The following is a 15,129-nucleotide window of genomic DNA, read 5'->3' on the forward strand; positions in this document are numbered from 1 at the left end:
AGCCCCCCTGTCCCCTCGCCTAGGTTGGGTCCCCTGTTTTACTCCAGACAGGCTTCGGGGCTACTCCTGTGAAGACCAGGTCTCAAGGCAGCCTCTGTGTGAAAGTACAGAAAGACAAGGCATTTCTCTGCATCCTTGTCTTTGACCACATGTGCTCTCAAGGTGGTGAAGTTTGCTGATAATGCTCAGTGATTCAGAATAGCAAAGATGAAAGTCCAGTGCAGAGAGCCGGTGAAGGATCTGCTAATAGTTAGTGGCTGGCCAACAAGGTGAGCCACGACTGGTAAATATGAAATTATATGTGTAGGGTTGATCTGTCCTGACTTCACACACAGCACTGGACTCTAAACTGGCTACAGCTACTCAGAAAAGACCTTAGCGTTACAGTGAATCTCAGCTTGCTGTTCAGGAGGAGCCAGACAAGCAAAGGGAAAGTTAGAAATCATTAGGAGAGGAAAAGAAAGCAGAATCAAGCAATGAATGCCTTACAGTACCAGTACACAGTTCAGCTGCATCCTGTGCACTGCCCACGCTACCAGATTGTCCAAAATTCTGGTCTGTTCATCAGAAAAATGACAACGTAAAACCAGAGAAACTGTAGAGAAGGAGGAAACAACTGAGGCAGAGTAATGTTTCTCAAAAGAAGCCACAAAATAGACTGGGACTCTTTCGTCAGGAAGGAGAAGACTGGGTAACAGAGGTTTATAAAACAAGTGAAAGAGGAAGGGAATTATTTTCTCCAGGTGCAATGGGAGATACCTGTTGATCTCTGCAAATGTAGGTGGCAGGGGCCAGGTTCAAACCTGAGTGAACAGAGGTATCTCTGCATGCAACGTGGAGCTCAAACAGTGAAGCTCTTTCTGACAGCACGGGAGGTACATGGACACTTGTGGGGGTACATTAAACTCTTCTGTATGACCAAAAAGCCAGTTGACAGTTATGGGCTGCTAAGAGCAGACCAGAGAACACAGCAGAGGCCATCACTGTGTGCCACTGTATGTCTGCATGGTTCACTTCCAACTTGCACGTTGTGTGCTGTCCTTGTCCTACCATCTTCCTGGCTCACAGAGGATGGGGTGGAAATTGAAAAGGTTCAGAGAGGGGCAACCAGGATGATTGAAGTTGTGGGGCAGCCTCTGTCTAACCACAACTCTTCAGAAAGTATCTGAGAAGGGATGCAGTTGTTCAGGCTTCTTCCCATGCAGGCAAAAAGGCATCAAAGGAGACTGGCAAGTTGCGGGTTCAAGGCAAATTAAAGGAGGTGGGGTTTTCTACAATGACTGGTTGAGCTCTGGGACTCTCCTCCACAAGATGTTGTGGATTTGTGAGGTTGCTGAGGGTCTGAGGGATGGCCAGACAAGTTCCTTGAAGAGAAATCCATGAAGGGATTAAAATAATTAAAATAATAAAAATTATGTCTGTCTTAGGTTGCAAGAGCAACCAAGAGTTAAGGGCTAGAAAATTGTCTAAGCATGCGGTATCATGCATGCTTGCCTTGTGCCTGTGTTCTGCTGAAGGCATCTACTGAGGACAATGTTGGAGGCAGGATATGAAGCTATCTGTCAGGTCTTTTGGCGTGACCCAGGACACAGCCTATGCCACAGGGTGCGGTAGATGCTGAGACACATGGCTTCAAAAAGCAGATACACGAAAGACTTGGGGAGAAAAATCCACTCTAATAAAAAGATTCTGTTTCTGAGTCAGGAAGTCTTTGAGCCACAAATCAGTGCTGGAGAGTGAACCTGGGAAAGACCGTGGCAAGTGTGCGAGCATCCCTTCCACCCAGGGCACTGCTGTCAGCCACAAGTCGAGGCAGTGCTGTGCACCCCAGGAACCTGTGGTCTGACCAAGCCTGGAGGTCACCCATCTGCATGGGTACCTGCTCTCACTGGCCATAACTGGAAATTTGGCCATGAGACAGAATAACACTGCCAAAAAAAGACAAAATCCCATTTGCAGCCAAAGGGATTGAGAATATCAAGGGAGAACTGCCAGGGTAAGTCAAGACAAAAGCCCATCTAGCCCTACCTGCTCTCTGGGATTGGGTAGTCATGGAGGGAATTTGAGAAATCAGGTGATTGTACATGGTCCTTCTTAGGATGCTCCTTCACAGCTTTCAGAAAGTAGTGGTCCAAGGAGTTCTGAGCCTCAGGTTATGTTTTTACATAACATATGTTAAATGCCCTGCTATGAACTTACCCACCCTATACCTGCAATCACTTTTTAATTCATAGGTACATTTTACTTCAGCAATATCTTGTACCAATGAAATCCAGAAGGGAGTTAAAAAGATGTAATCAAGCTCTTCATAAGAAGCTTAAGCTCTGTAAGCTCCTCTTCATTTTAAACCTGCCACCCACTCACTTTGTTGGGTGTCCCCTAATTCCCAGTCATTTCTTGGTCACCTTCTCCACACCAGTAATGATTTTATAGCTCCTGTGATGTTCCCTCCTGAGTCTCTCACCATTTAAGAATCACTTTATGTTGTAGGTTGTTGTGATCACCTTTTTCTGCCCTGTCTCTAGTTTTATGAGGTGGGGGAGGGAACAGCACTGGTTTAAGCCATAGATGTGTCATGGATTTCTCCAATGCTATAATTAGGTCTGGTTGTTCTATATTTCAAACATTCATCACAGAACCATAGGAAGATTTAGACTGGAAGGGACCTTTGGAGGTCACTCAGTCCAATCTCCTGCTCCAAGCAGGACTGCATTCAAAGGTAGGGCAGGCTGCTCAGGGCCTTGCCCAGTCAAATTTTGAAAACCTCAAAGGATGGGGTTTCTCTGGACCCTTGTTTAAGTACTGCACTGCTCTCATTTCTTTCCTAATTTCTCCCTTTCCAGGTGGTTGCTGGCTGGCACAGGCACTGACCTAATGCTTTCAGAGATCTGTATGCAGGGACTCCAGATCTCTCTCCCAAGGAATAATACCATACTTGTAGCCACCTTTGTGTGTACTGGCAGGGTCCTCTTTCCTGTGAGTACTCCTGGCCTAGGGGATGGTGGATGGCCAGCTCTGCATCTAAAATACAAGTGCAATTGTTGCCCAAATACCCATGTTCCTAAAAACTGCACCCCAGCACCATCCCTCGGTTCTCCTACCAGCTCAGACAACTCCAGGGGCATCTTTGATAAAGCCATTCTCCCACCCACACTTCAGCTGCCAACTTGCACAGACTGACACCATCCTGCCATGAGACACTCCTTCTTTGCTGCTCATGAGGTGGTACAGTACTGCTTCCTCCCTGAACCTTCCTCCCTGCACCCCTCCAGCCTGGCCACCTCGGCTTCAGGAGACAGTGCTCTCCCTGGGAGATCCTGGATGGCTTCCATTGTACAACATGTATTCAAGGGACAAGCGATCATACCTGTGACTTTCAGGCTGATGCTCTCCTGAGTTCAAGGCTGGATTTCATATTAGTTTCAGGGCTCTGTTTCTCCATCATTCTTTTAAACCCTGTATCACTGGGTTTGCATTTGCCTCTGAAGTTTGGACTGAGGAGTCTCATCTGCTCCTCTTCTCCATGCTACCAGGCCTCTTTATCTCGGGAGCTCACAGTTTCTTCATCCCTCTCCCCTCAAGCCTTTAGAAAACCCTGTCTGAGTTTTCTTGATGATAAAGTAGCAGGAGTAAGCTTTGCTCTGCTTCTCTGCAGCACATTTCTGGGGGCAGTTTGTTCCTACTGAAGACAGCCAGGATGAGAATACAATTTGCTTTTGAGACATCTTGACTTTGCTTGTGAGTCCTCTGGATTGCCAGAGGGGCAAGGAAGAAAGGGGATTTTACAATTTACCTCACCCTCAAACTCCAAAACATTGATACTAAGAAACATTCAGTCTTTCATATTCTTGGCTACAAGAGAACTGTCTCAGATGTGGTTTTCTCCTCTAGCCTCACTGTAAATGCTCCTAGTCAAATACTGATGTCTTGTGAAAATAAAACTATGGCTGTGCCTGATGTCATCCTGTGCAGTTCCCAAACCAAATCACAGTGCATGCCTCAAAAGTCAAGCTGGCTGCTAAGGACACCCCTCACCCACACAATGGCACTGCACTACAGTGGGGTTTAATGGAATGCTCTGCACATTAGCTCCGGTCCTGTCTTACAGGTAAGTCCCTCCTCATCTCATCTCCCTGCTCTGCTCCTAGGGATATGGCAACAGGCAGGTATCAGCTGGGAAGCTGGTGCCTCCCAAGGAAAGCATTACCCTGCCACCTCCAACTCCATCACATACTGTGTTTGGACAGCACTGAGATTCTTGGTTATCACTGTTGGCATGGGCTCCCTGACAACAACACTGCCTCAACTGCGCTGTCACGGAAAAAGACCAATTTGGATAAAAGAAGCCAACAGATGATAAAGAGTCTCACAGCTGCCACAATGGGGCAGAATCACTTTGGCTTGGTTTGGGATTGCAGCCTCCCCCTGAGGGGACCAGGCAGGGCAGCCCAAGTAGCAGCTGCTTTTCTTGCTTACAGCAGAAACTGGAGTTAAGCCTGGTTATGTGAATGCCAGAAACATAGAATCATAGAATGTTTTCGGTTGGAAGGGACCTTTAGAGGCCACCTAGTCCAACCCCCCTGCAGTAAGCAGGGACACCGCTAACTAGATCAGGTTGCTCAGAGCCCCGTCCAACCTGGCCTTGAATGTTTCCAGGGATGGGTAAAACCATTATCCCTTGTCCTGTCACAGCTGGCCCTACTAAAAAGATTGTCCCTATGTTGTTCCCTCCTGTGGATCTTCAGGTCACAAGCACCTGCTGATGAGGATATCTCTGAGGTGCACAGTGTTACCTGCCTGAGAAAAGAAGAGACAATGACCTCTTCCAAGACATAGATCAAAACCAGTTCCTGAGTCCTTTAGCAGCTCTGGAAGTCCTCTTTTGACACGTCCTCCTTTAGCCACGTAGTCATGCACTATTGAATATCAGCTGTCTCGTGCTTGGTGCTGAGGTTAGAATGGAAGATAGGAAGTTCCTGCTCCCACACTCCCACGTGCTCCATCCCTGATGCAGAAGCTCCCAGTGAGGAGCCAAGAGGTGCTCTCTGTCCTACTCCTGGTGCTGCTAAGTAAGTATGAGAAGTGAAGCCACACAAACTTTGGGCCACTGGTCAGAGCCATGGCAGTTGAAACACATTGAATCCAGCCTGACTTGCCCCTTGCAAGCTATTTAGGATCAGCTCACAAGTCCCATATCTTTATCTGTAACAAAACTTGCTGAGCCACAGTTTTGTGTCACAGTGAGATTCCATTACAGCTCACACTGAGCTTTGCAAACCGGCAAGAGAAACCAAGGGAGCTAAAGCTGTCCCAACACAATGGCCTGCAGCACATTCCCGTCTCCAGCCATACACATTGCTACTAACAAGTTATTTGCTGCAGTAACTCTTTTCCATCTTACTTTGTAATGCCACTCTCTTTCCAGAATACACTGGACCAGGTAAGATATTTCGCTCTGAGAGCAGAGCTTGCTTTCAGACCCATCATGCATGGTCTCCAATGTGTGTTTAAAATTGAGCTTTATCATGGCACCGCCCTGCAACTGAGGAGAGGGAATGGGCTTAGAGCTCATGATCTCCTCTGCTTCCCAAGTGTGTGCCTAGGGTTCAGACCAACAGTCAAAAATCAGTCTGGTAGGGAAAAAGTGTGTTGGTTTGAAGGTAAATTCTACTAAAAATTCAAAATAAGGCATGGGACAAAAATAACTGCAATGTACACAGCTCCTCTCCACAAAGCTAATGCCACGTGATTGCAGATCCATCTGTATGTAGATGACAACATACAGCCTGTAAGAAATAACAGCATTCCCAGAGCTGCGAGATGTGGCAGACATCAGGTCAAGTCTTACCTGGATTTCTTCAAAGGAGGAGGGAGGAAGGTCTAAAAGATAATTTGGTAGCCTTAAAATAAAGTCTTTTGTTTCTAATTTCTCAACAGGATTGTCAGAGACTAGGAGGAGCCTCTAGTACTATTCAGACATCAGCAGTGCTGCTTTTCAGATGTAATTTGAGGTACCTTTGGGGTCTGTCACATCTGGGTGTATCATTCTTACATGGATAAAAAGGTTTGAGTGGGAACCTGGAGTAAATGTATTACAGATCATCTTCTTCTCTGCTGGATTTGACCTCAAAAACCTCATGGAAGATGGTTTAGTCCAGGCAAGACTATTGAAAACACCGAGTGGACATTACAGTCCTGGACTAAGAAAAGTATTTTTTGTTCTGTGTGGTTAAAGATCTCTTCAAGTATATAAACCTCTTTGAGAGGGGCTATTGCTACACCAAATTTTCAAACATTAGCAACTTCAAACAGTATTTTCCATCCTAAATGTCCTAGTTCATTTCTTAATCACATGGCTTTCCCAATAAAACAACAGAAATGAAACCATGAGGGCAACACAAACAAAGAAGCAAAACCTCAATGAATGAACAGATCCTGTTGTCTGCTAAGGAAACTGGAAAATTTATTGCAATAAAATCATGAAGTATCACTTTGTTTCTTTGGAGAGAAAGAAACTGTCTGGTTTTGCACATGTGCATTTGAGAATGATTCAGATGCCTCCACTAGCATATGAGACTGTCACCTGCTCAGAATGCAGGAGTTCTGTAGACGGTCTACAGCCAAGGCACTAGAAATCCCCTAAAAACCCTCTTGCTCTATGTCATGCTCTCTGCTGGGCTGCACAGCAGATAGAGCACCCTGGGCTAGAGGGGTTCAATTGGTAGTTCAGGTGTTTTGATCAAGGCAGAGGAGGGCTGGAGCCCTGGCAAGTGCACACAGCTTTGACAAAGAAGCCACCTGCCTTCATGCAAAGGCTGTTTGGGGGACAAGCCAGGTCCGTATGTGGACTATAACAAATGCTCCAACTTTGAGAGGAAGGCTGACCCCAGGTCTGAGTCTGAAACTGCTGGCAGGCAACTTCAGAAGATGCGTAAAGAAGCAAGAGTCCACTCAGATACAGGCTGCTGTGATCCTGGGAGAAAACACAGCCTTGTAAACAGGCACCAGCACCAAATGTGCATGAAATGCATCATATACCTGCTGGCCTTGGAATGACAGCTTTGGTGAAGTGACTTTTCCACCTTAAGGAGATTTCCAAGAGAACTGCTTTCATGTACCTCTGTTGATAGCTGTGGGAAGAAGAGCTGCAGTCCCAGACCTATCCTACTTGTGCTAAGCACTGGCAGACCAGTGGGATGAGAGACCTGTGCCTGTAGCAAAGGATGCTAGAGGCTTTCTTGGCTTCCTCCACAGGAGCCAAATCTTCAGAAGGGAGGACTTTGGGCTTTACAGGAAATGGCAGAATCAGGCCAAGGTGTTTCTGGACCCCCTTCTTTAGGATATTAGGATATCCTTATTTAGGATAAAAAAATGTATCTGCCTGGTGCACTGGACTGTGAGGGCTGGTGTGACCTACACAAGAGTGCCCTGGCACTGGGTAGAGGTGGACAAATAGGTCTCAGATCTTTGATCTGCAGCTGAAGCAGCCTCCTGCAGCCACAGTTACACACCCCCAGCTGTGGCCTGGGGATGACATGTCCTTCTCTCCCCCTTTTCCTGACTTCTGCCATCAGTGGAGGTGCCATGTGCGAGGGATTCCCTGTACTGAGACACACCTCAGTGCTTAGATACACCGCATTCAAAAAGCAACCGGCTCCTTTCCTTTCATCCTCCTGGCTGCCTCTGCAAGCCACTGCAGCTTGTTTTAACCTGCAACAGCAGCAACAGGGCAAAGAACCAGGCCACAGGTCTGTCCTGGGAAAACTGTAAGAAATAGGTAACAATTCACCTCCTTGTTACTAATGATACACCAACTTAAATTTGGAGTCAGAAAAGGGCAGATTTGGCCCTTCGCAAAACACGGGCTCCCCAGGTAGGAACCAGCAGTAACTAGCAGTGTCCATGGGGAAGAGCTGACACACGTCTCTGATGCATCACACAAAGTAACACCACGCTATCCAGGACTGGGGGCAAAGTGGGGTGACCTCCCCCTGCACTATCTCCACCAGTCTTTGCACAGAGAAGCAATGCCATTGGGGCGGGAGAAAGTTCAGCTATAGCCTACCAGAGCTCATCTGCTGTCATGGTTTAACCCCAGCTGGCAACTCAGCACCACGCAGCCACTCACTCACTCCCCCACAGTGGGATGGGGGAGAGAATCAGAAGGGTAAAAGTGAGAAACTCGTGGGTTAGAGATACAGACAGGTTAATAGGGAAAGCAAAAGCCACGCATGCAAGCAAAGCAAAGCAAGGAATTCATTCCCCACTTCCCATGGGCAGGCAGTTGCTCAGCCATCCCCAGGACAGCCAGGCTCCATCACATGTAACGGTGACTTGGGAAGACAAACACCATCACTCCGAACATCCCCCCCTTCCTTCTTCGTCCCCCAGCTTTATATACTGAGCATGATGTCATATGGTATGGAATAGCCCTTTGGTCAGTTGGGGTCAGCTGTCCTGGCCGTGCCCCCTCCCAGCTCCTTGTGCCCCTTGCAGAGCTGAGAACTGAGAAGTCCTTGGCCAGTCTAAGCACTACCCAGCAACAACTAAACCATCAGTGTGTTATCAACATTCTTCTAGTACTAAATCCAAAACACAGCACTATGCCAGCTACTAGGAAGAAAATTAACTCTGTCCCAGTTGAAACCAGGACACCTGCATGTCCCTGTGGATCTGGAGGAGCCAGCCCAGGGCTCAGCATACACAGAAGAGGATCTGGAAGCACTGGCTCAATGTTTCGTCTCTCTTTTGGGTCAGCAGGATCACAGGGAAGGACACCACAGACAAGAAAATCAATGCAGAGGGGCTGTGCATCACTCCCAGAGCCAGGCAGGCCGGGGTCTCCTAAGGATGCTACTGTGGAGTACTCACGGGATGTAGTCCCACTTTGCTGCACCCCAGCCCCTGGTGCAGCAGGGATTCCCAGGAGCTTCCACGTGTGCCTGCATGAGTGGGGATTAATGAAAACAGCTCTTTGCCAAATCCGAGTGATATTCCAGAGACAAAGGACTAAGCCCATAGCAAAAGCTTTGCAGGTGACTGCTTTTGCATGCATCTGATCCCAGCCCGATTCCCAGTTCAACCTTTGCCCTGAAGGAGGGGGGGATCTGCACCTCCAGTCTCTGATAAAACTCTGTTGATTAGCACGCACAGTAGGTTACTCTGTGGCCCACCTCTCAGTAGTATTTGAAGGCTGAGGGTCTCTTCTGGAGCGTGTAGTCGTTTATGGCACATTACAACACTCATGATTTTCAGATAATGCTTAGTCTGCCGTTAGGTTGCTTCATAATTGCTACACCAAGGTATGGACCAAGTCCTGCTCTTCCTGTTTCAACTGTAAATACAAAAGACAGTTGATTGCAGGGCATTCTAGTGAGTTGAGAAAAGTTTTGACAAGTCAACCAAGTCCTGTTGTCAGTTGTATATGCGCAGCTCAGAAGCACTGGGACCTTTCAGCATGCAGGGGACTGTGCTGCATCCTGCAGCCTCCAGATGGAAGATTATTTCCTTTCCAGATTTGCCAGAAATATCCCTGAGTTCACATTTCCAGGGAATTCTGCAAGTTCAGACTGCTGCAAAAGTCTATGACCTGTTTGCGACCACTGAAATACCAAGGGGGTGAAGAGACTTCAGTTGAAGTTTTTTGATCTTCTCCCACTCTGTTGGCTCTGAGCCACGTGTCCATCCTCACTACTCCAGCTGTGTTTGCTGTGCAGAGCCGCATGAAATCTGACTCTCCCTGCATGGCTGGAGAGCTGCGTAGTCTGCCCCATTCTCTCCTGATCCCTCTGCACACCTCTTCCTTTCTCTGACAGCACCAACACAAACATCAGAAGGGGACTTTATTTCATTCTTTCATTCCAAACCAAACTCCTGTGTGTTGCTTTGTTAGGCACACTGGCCTTCTGAGCCAGGCTACTAATAGCCTGGGTAATACTGTGGTGCTGTACTGTGAGCAGTGCCAAAAGCACACCTTGTCCGCAAAGGGGGCACCACTAGGTCAGGGAAGGAGCAGTAGTTTTAATAATTAAACCTCGGGTTTGCATTGGGGTTCAAAGGAGGATCCTAGTGTCCCTGGAGGAAGAGGAGCTCAGCATTGCCCCACAGAGCCACTGTCCTGCTGGAGCAAGACAGGGGGAGGTAGGAAGAGTGTTGCTCAGCATCCCTACACAACTGAACTAGGTAAAATCCTAAGACACCTCATGGAGATGAAATTTGAAGGTGCTTATTTTTCCCCTTTGACAGGGAAGGAAAGTGGGCTAACGCTTGGAGGCTATGTTTTAGACATCTCAAAGCAGACAAATCCTGCCTCAAGTGTGTGCACACAGTGAACACTGCACTGTTCAGCAGCTTGGAAGGATATGGCTGAAACTGCTGCCGATTTCTGCCCATACACCACAAGGATCATGCCATTTGCACAAGCACAACTGTTTCATGGCTTAAAGGCATGACTGCCACAAATTACCAATTTCTCCTGCAAAACCTTTACAATGATCCAGGGCTGTGAACAGCACCGACTGCAGAGCCAAAGTGTTTAGGGCTGAATTAGATACTCACTGGAGTTTGGTAACTCCAAAGAGTTATTGAAAGCTGTCGGTCCTGTAGCATGCCCCCAGCAGATGGTCAGCAAGATCCACTCTATTCACTCCTGTCTGAAGGATCTCTGGGTAAATTCAAGGCAGCGAAAGAAAAGCTGCAGAGTCCTTGCCCCCTTGCAAGAGAAGGCTCGCGCAGCAGGCTGTTTATAAATAGCCAGTTTCAGGAAAAGGCACTTTCCGTTCTGGTGTCAGTACACTGTGAAGAATAAACAGCTTTCAGAGCTGAAAAAAGCCCTCCTTATCTTCTCAGTATGCAAAACCCTGCATCTGCCTCCCTGTGCTCAGTAAGCTCAGGCATTCAGGGCACAGCAGCCAGCGGGAGTCCCCTCGGCCCAGCAGGGAGGCAGGCAGGGCACCCTGGTTCACATCCTGCACAGAAGTGTTTGCTGCAGTTTTTACATGGCCACCAGGCAGAAGGCAGACTCATTAAAGCAAGATGTGCAATCAGTTCGCTCATTTCTGTGCTGCTGACCTAGTTTATGTGGGATCTCAGAAGAACAAGGGGCTCGAGCTGGAACAGTGCCCACGGTGCAAGGACACGGCTTCTCATTAAAGCACCTTACCGCACTTTCACAAATAACCCAAGCTGGACCACGGGCTAAAATACAAACTATACCAGGTGAAGAACAGATAGGTAAATTCTCTGTTGTGGTGAGAGAGCGGCAACACCAGAGGTAGGAGCACAGGGAGGGACCCTGAGACTTCTGCACCAGGCACAGGGCAGCTCAGTCCAGCAGCACCAGATGGGAACGTCTTTAGGGACCCAGTTTAAGTCAGCATAGCTCTCAGGCCTCTCTAGTAAAGACACAGTTTCTGGAATCCTGGCACTTTCTGAAGAGCAGACCCTAACTTTCCTTTTTGTCTTCACGCCTGGTAGCCCAGGACTATTTTGATTCCCAAGGGAAAGGAGGACAGGAGGCTTTTTCCATTCATAGGGTGGAGGGGAGGCAAAGCCCCATGGACAGCTGGGTCTGCTTCCAGATCAGGGCCTTAAACTCAGCTCCTTGTTGTAGCCAGTGTAAAGCAGAGGAGACTGGGGACACGCTGCAAGGAGCCCTTCCTCCCCATCCCAGCATGGCTGTCCCCAAACGCAGAGGGGCCATCGGTGGTGACAGCGGCGTCCTGGCACCGACACCGCTAAGCAGCCCCGGTGCTCTGACAGAGCCGGGAAGGCGGGTAGGGTCCCTAGCCCCCGGCACCCAGAGCCCCCTGGCACCCAGGGCCACCCCGGAACTCCCGCGGGGCGCTGCTGCCGTCCGGGGGGTCACTCCCCGGGGGTGTTTTTTCGAAAGCTGGTGCTGGCCCCTTCCTTAGAATCACAGAGTCATAGTAATCGTTTAGATTGGAAAAGACCGTTAAGATAAGTCCAACCGATACCCTAACACTTCCCGCAGCCGTGCTGTTTGCTCCAAGGATGGAGGGTGCATGGGCAGTGGCAGCAACACCTTCACATTTTGCACCCTCAGAAATCAGAGTGAGGAGCCAGGCCCCTGGAAATCCCCCTCCTCGCTGAAGCAGAATATACCATAAGCACACCATCAGCATGGGGATCTCCCCCAAAGCTCTTTCTGTTGCCTTAACTCCTTCTGCAAAACTCCCTTTCTGCCTCAGGAGCTCCCTATGTCCCACCTTCTCCCCACCCCTAGATGGAGCAGAGCCAGTCCTGGCCTGCCCATGAGCTCTGCTCCTGCACCAGCACTTTGTGCTCTGGGGACACCCTCTCGAAACTGCTGAGCAGGCTGGGAAGCTGCAAGTGCCTTCAGATGCTTTCTGTGTCCTGGATCTGGGGAAGCTGGATGTGCCAGGGAGCGGCAGAATGGCCCAGCCGCTACAGCAGCTCAGGAGTGGGTTTGTGTACCTATTGTCAGAGAACGATGGTCTCTTATTAAAAGTCTAAATCAGAACTTAGGTTGCACGGGTCTCCTTTCTAGCTCTGCCACAGATTTCCTGCGAAGTCTTGGAAGATCATTTAATCTCCCCTCGGTTCCAGTTTCCCCTCTGCTCAACGTTCTGAGTCCATGTTTCATAAGAGCTTTGTGACCATTGCGCCTGTGCTCAGGTAACACAGGTATGAAATGCACGATAACCCATGCTGCTGTACCCAGGAGCATCCTTCTCCAAAAATCTCCTCTGTTGCCATTTGGTAGAACGGAGCTGTAGCACTGAGTTCTACAGACTCCCAAAATCCTGCATCACCTGGCAATACCGATCCACAGAAACTATTCGCCCGCAGTGTCTGAGGCCTGCTGAATCCTCTATGCTGCCTGCATGAACAACCACAACCAGCTGCTCAGCCAGAAGCAGAAGCAATTTGCCATGAGACACATCTTCAGAGAGCCTGCACTTTGATGTGTGCAGCACAGTAGCCCTTTGAAGACTGCTGAGAGCCTCTCTGGATTATCTTTTGCTCTCACTGTCATCCCACCCTCTCGCTAAGCATCCTGCAGTGTCTTCCTAAAGCCCTGAGTTCCATAGGCCAATTATGTGAATTGTTTGGAATTTCCATCAAACATCATCTTGTTCTTGGTAAGAAACAAAATGTATATGGTATTGAAAAACTTGTGGTTAATAGAGTTTTTCCAGCCCACTGTCCCAGCTGTTCCCCAGCCCAGAACTGGTGGTACACAGACACGGCTGTACCGCTCCAGGACCACATATTCCCCTGGGCCTTCAAGTATCCCCTACCTCCCTGGCTGCAAGTGAGTGCTGTTGTCCACTTTTGTGCAAGGTTTTCTGTAGAATCATAGAATCATTTAGGTTGGAAAAGACCTTTAAGATCATTGAGTCCAACTGTTACACTAACGCTGCCATCGCACCACTAAACCCTGTCCCAAAGCACCTCGTCTGCCCAGCTTTTAAATTCCTCCAGGGATGGGGACTCAACCCCTTCCCTGGTCAGCCCCTTCCAGTGCCTGACAGCCCTTTCTGAGTTGTAGGGAGCAATAAGGTCTCTCCGCAGCCTCCTCTTCTGCAGGCTGAACACCCCCAGTGCCCCCAGCCGCTCCTCATCAGCCTTGGGCTCCAGACCCCTCACCAGCTCCGTTGCCCTTCTCTGGACACGCTCCAGCCCCTTCATGTCCTTCTGGGAGTGAGGGGCCCAACCCTGACCCCAGCATTCAAGGGGTGGCCTCACCAGTGCCCAGGACAGGGGCACGGTCACTGCCCTGCTCCTGCTGGCCACACCATTCCTGATACAAGCCAGGATGCTGTTGGCCCTCTTGGCCACCTGGGCACACTGCTGGCTCATATTCTGCCACCTGTCCACCAACACCCCCAGGTCCCTCTCTGACGGGCAGCTTTCCAGCCACTCTTGCCCATGCCTCTAGTGTTGCATGAGGTTGTTGTGACTCAAGTGCAGCACCCAGCATCTGGCCTTGTTGAACCTCATACAGTTGGCCTTGGCCCATGGATCCAGCCTGTCCAGATTCCCCTGCAGAGCCTCCCTCCCCTCCAGCAGATCGACACTCCAGCCAAACTTGGTGTTATTTGCAAACTTACTGAGGGTGCACTCAATCCCCTCATCCAGATCGTTGATAAAGACATTAGACAGAACCGATCCCAACACTGAGCCCTGGGGGACACTGCTTGTGACCGGCCACCAATTGGATTTAACTCCATTCACCACAACTCTTTGGGCCCGCCCATCCAGCCATTTTTTTACCCAGCAAAGTGTACACCCATCCAAGCCATGAGCAGCCAGTTTCTCCAGGAGGATCCTGTGGTAAACACTGTCCCAGTATCGGGAACTTTATTGACTTTAACAGTGAATTGTGACTTGTAAGAAAAGGTTTTGTCTCGTGCTGGCTCAGCTCTATCACATCAGTGTCGTACAGATGCTCTTGGTTTGCAGCTATGAATAGAGGGGACTTGTCCCTGGTTTACCATTGCCAGATACCATCTATAGCCTAATTTTAAAACCCTCTTGGATGCTCAGCTCCTCGGAACGTTTGACTTCCTGATCAACACTGCCATAGTCTCTCCAGAGTGAACAACTTGATTTCTGCCTGGTGTGGAGACTGGTTATTGCTTTCAGCACAGCAGGAACACAGAGGTCTCGCCAAGCCACACTTTATTTGGTGGAGTTTGGTGGAGGAGAAGCGAGGCCCAGCTGAGTGCACAGGACACTGTCCCATACACAGGCAACAAGACAGCTCTGTTGATGACTCCAATCCCCAGTTTTGTCTACGCAGCCTATAGGTCAGTTCCTTCCCATGCTCTGTTTCTAGAGACTTTCTAAGGACTTTGAGGCACTATAGAAAATGAAGGCAGTCTGTCAGGTCTCTGCCATCGCTTGACATAGAAACTCATCTATGCCAACATGCACCAGGTGGTCAGACATGTTATCACCAGTGTCCTGTCCTCTGCATCCCATCAGCAACAGTCATCAAAGCATAGGATCCAGCAGAGGGAGTCTCCTGCAGGGCTCCAGTGCTGCTCTTTTCCTCCAGCACAGTCAGGAGGACCCTCCAACTCAGAGCGGTACAGATATGGCACATCATTTGAAAACACAGCAGAAACACAGGTCATTCTT

This window comes from Egretta garzetta, unplaced genomic scaffold (genome assembly GCF_000687185.1).
Source record: "Egretta garzetta isolate BGI_Z169 unplaced genomic scaffold, ASM68718v1 scaffold368, whole genome shotgun sequence".
Taxonomy (NCBI): domain Eukaryota; kingdom Metazoa; phylum Chordata; class Aves; order Pelecaniformes; family Ardeidae; genus Egretta; species Egretta garzetta.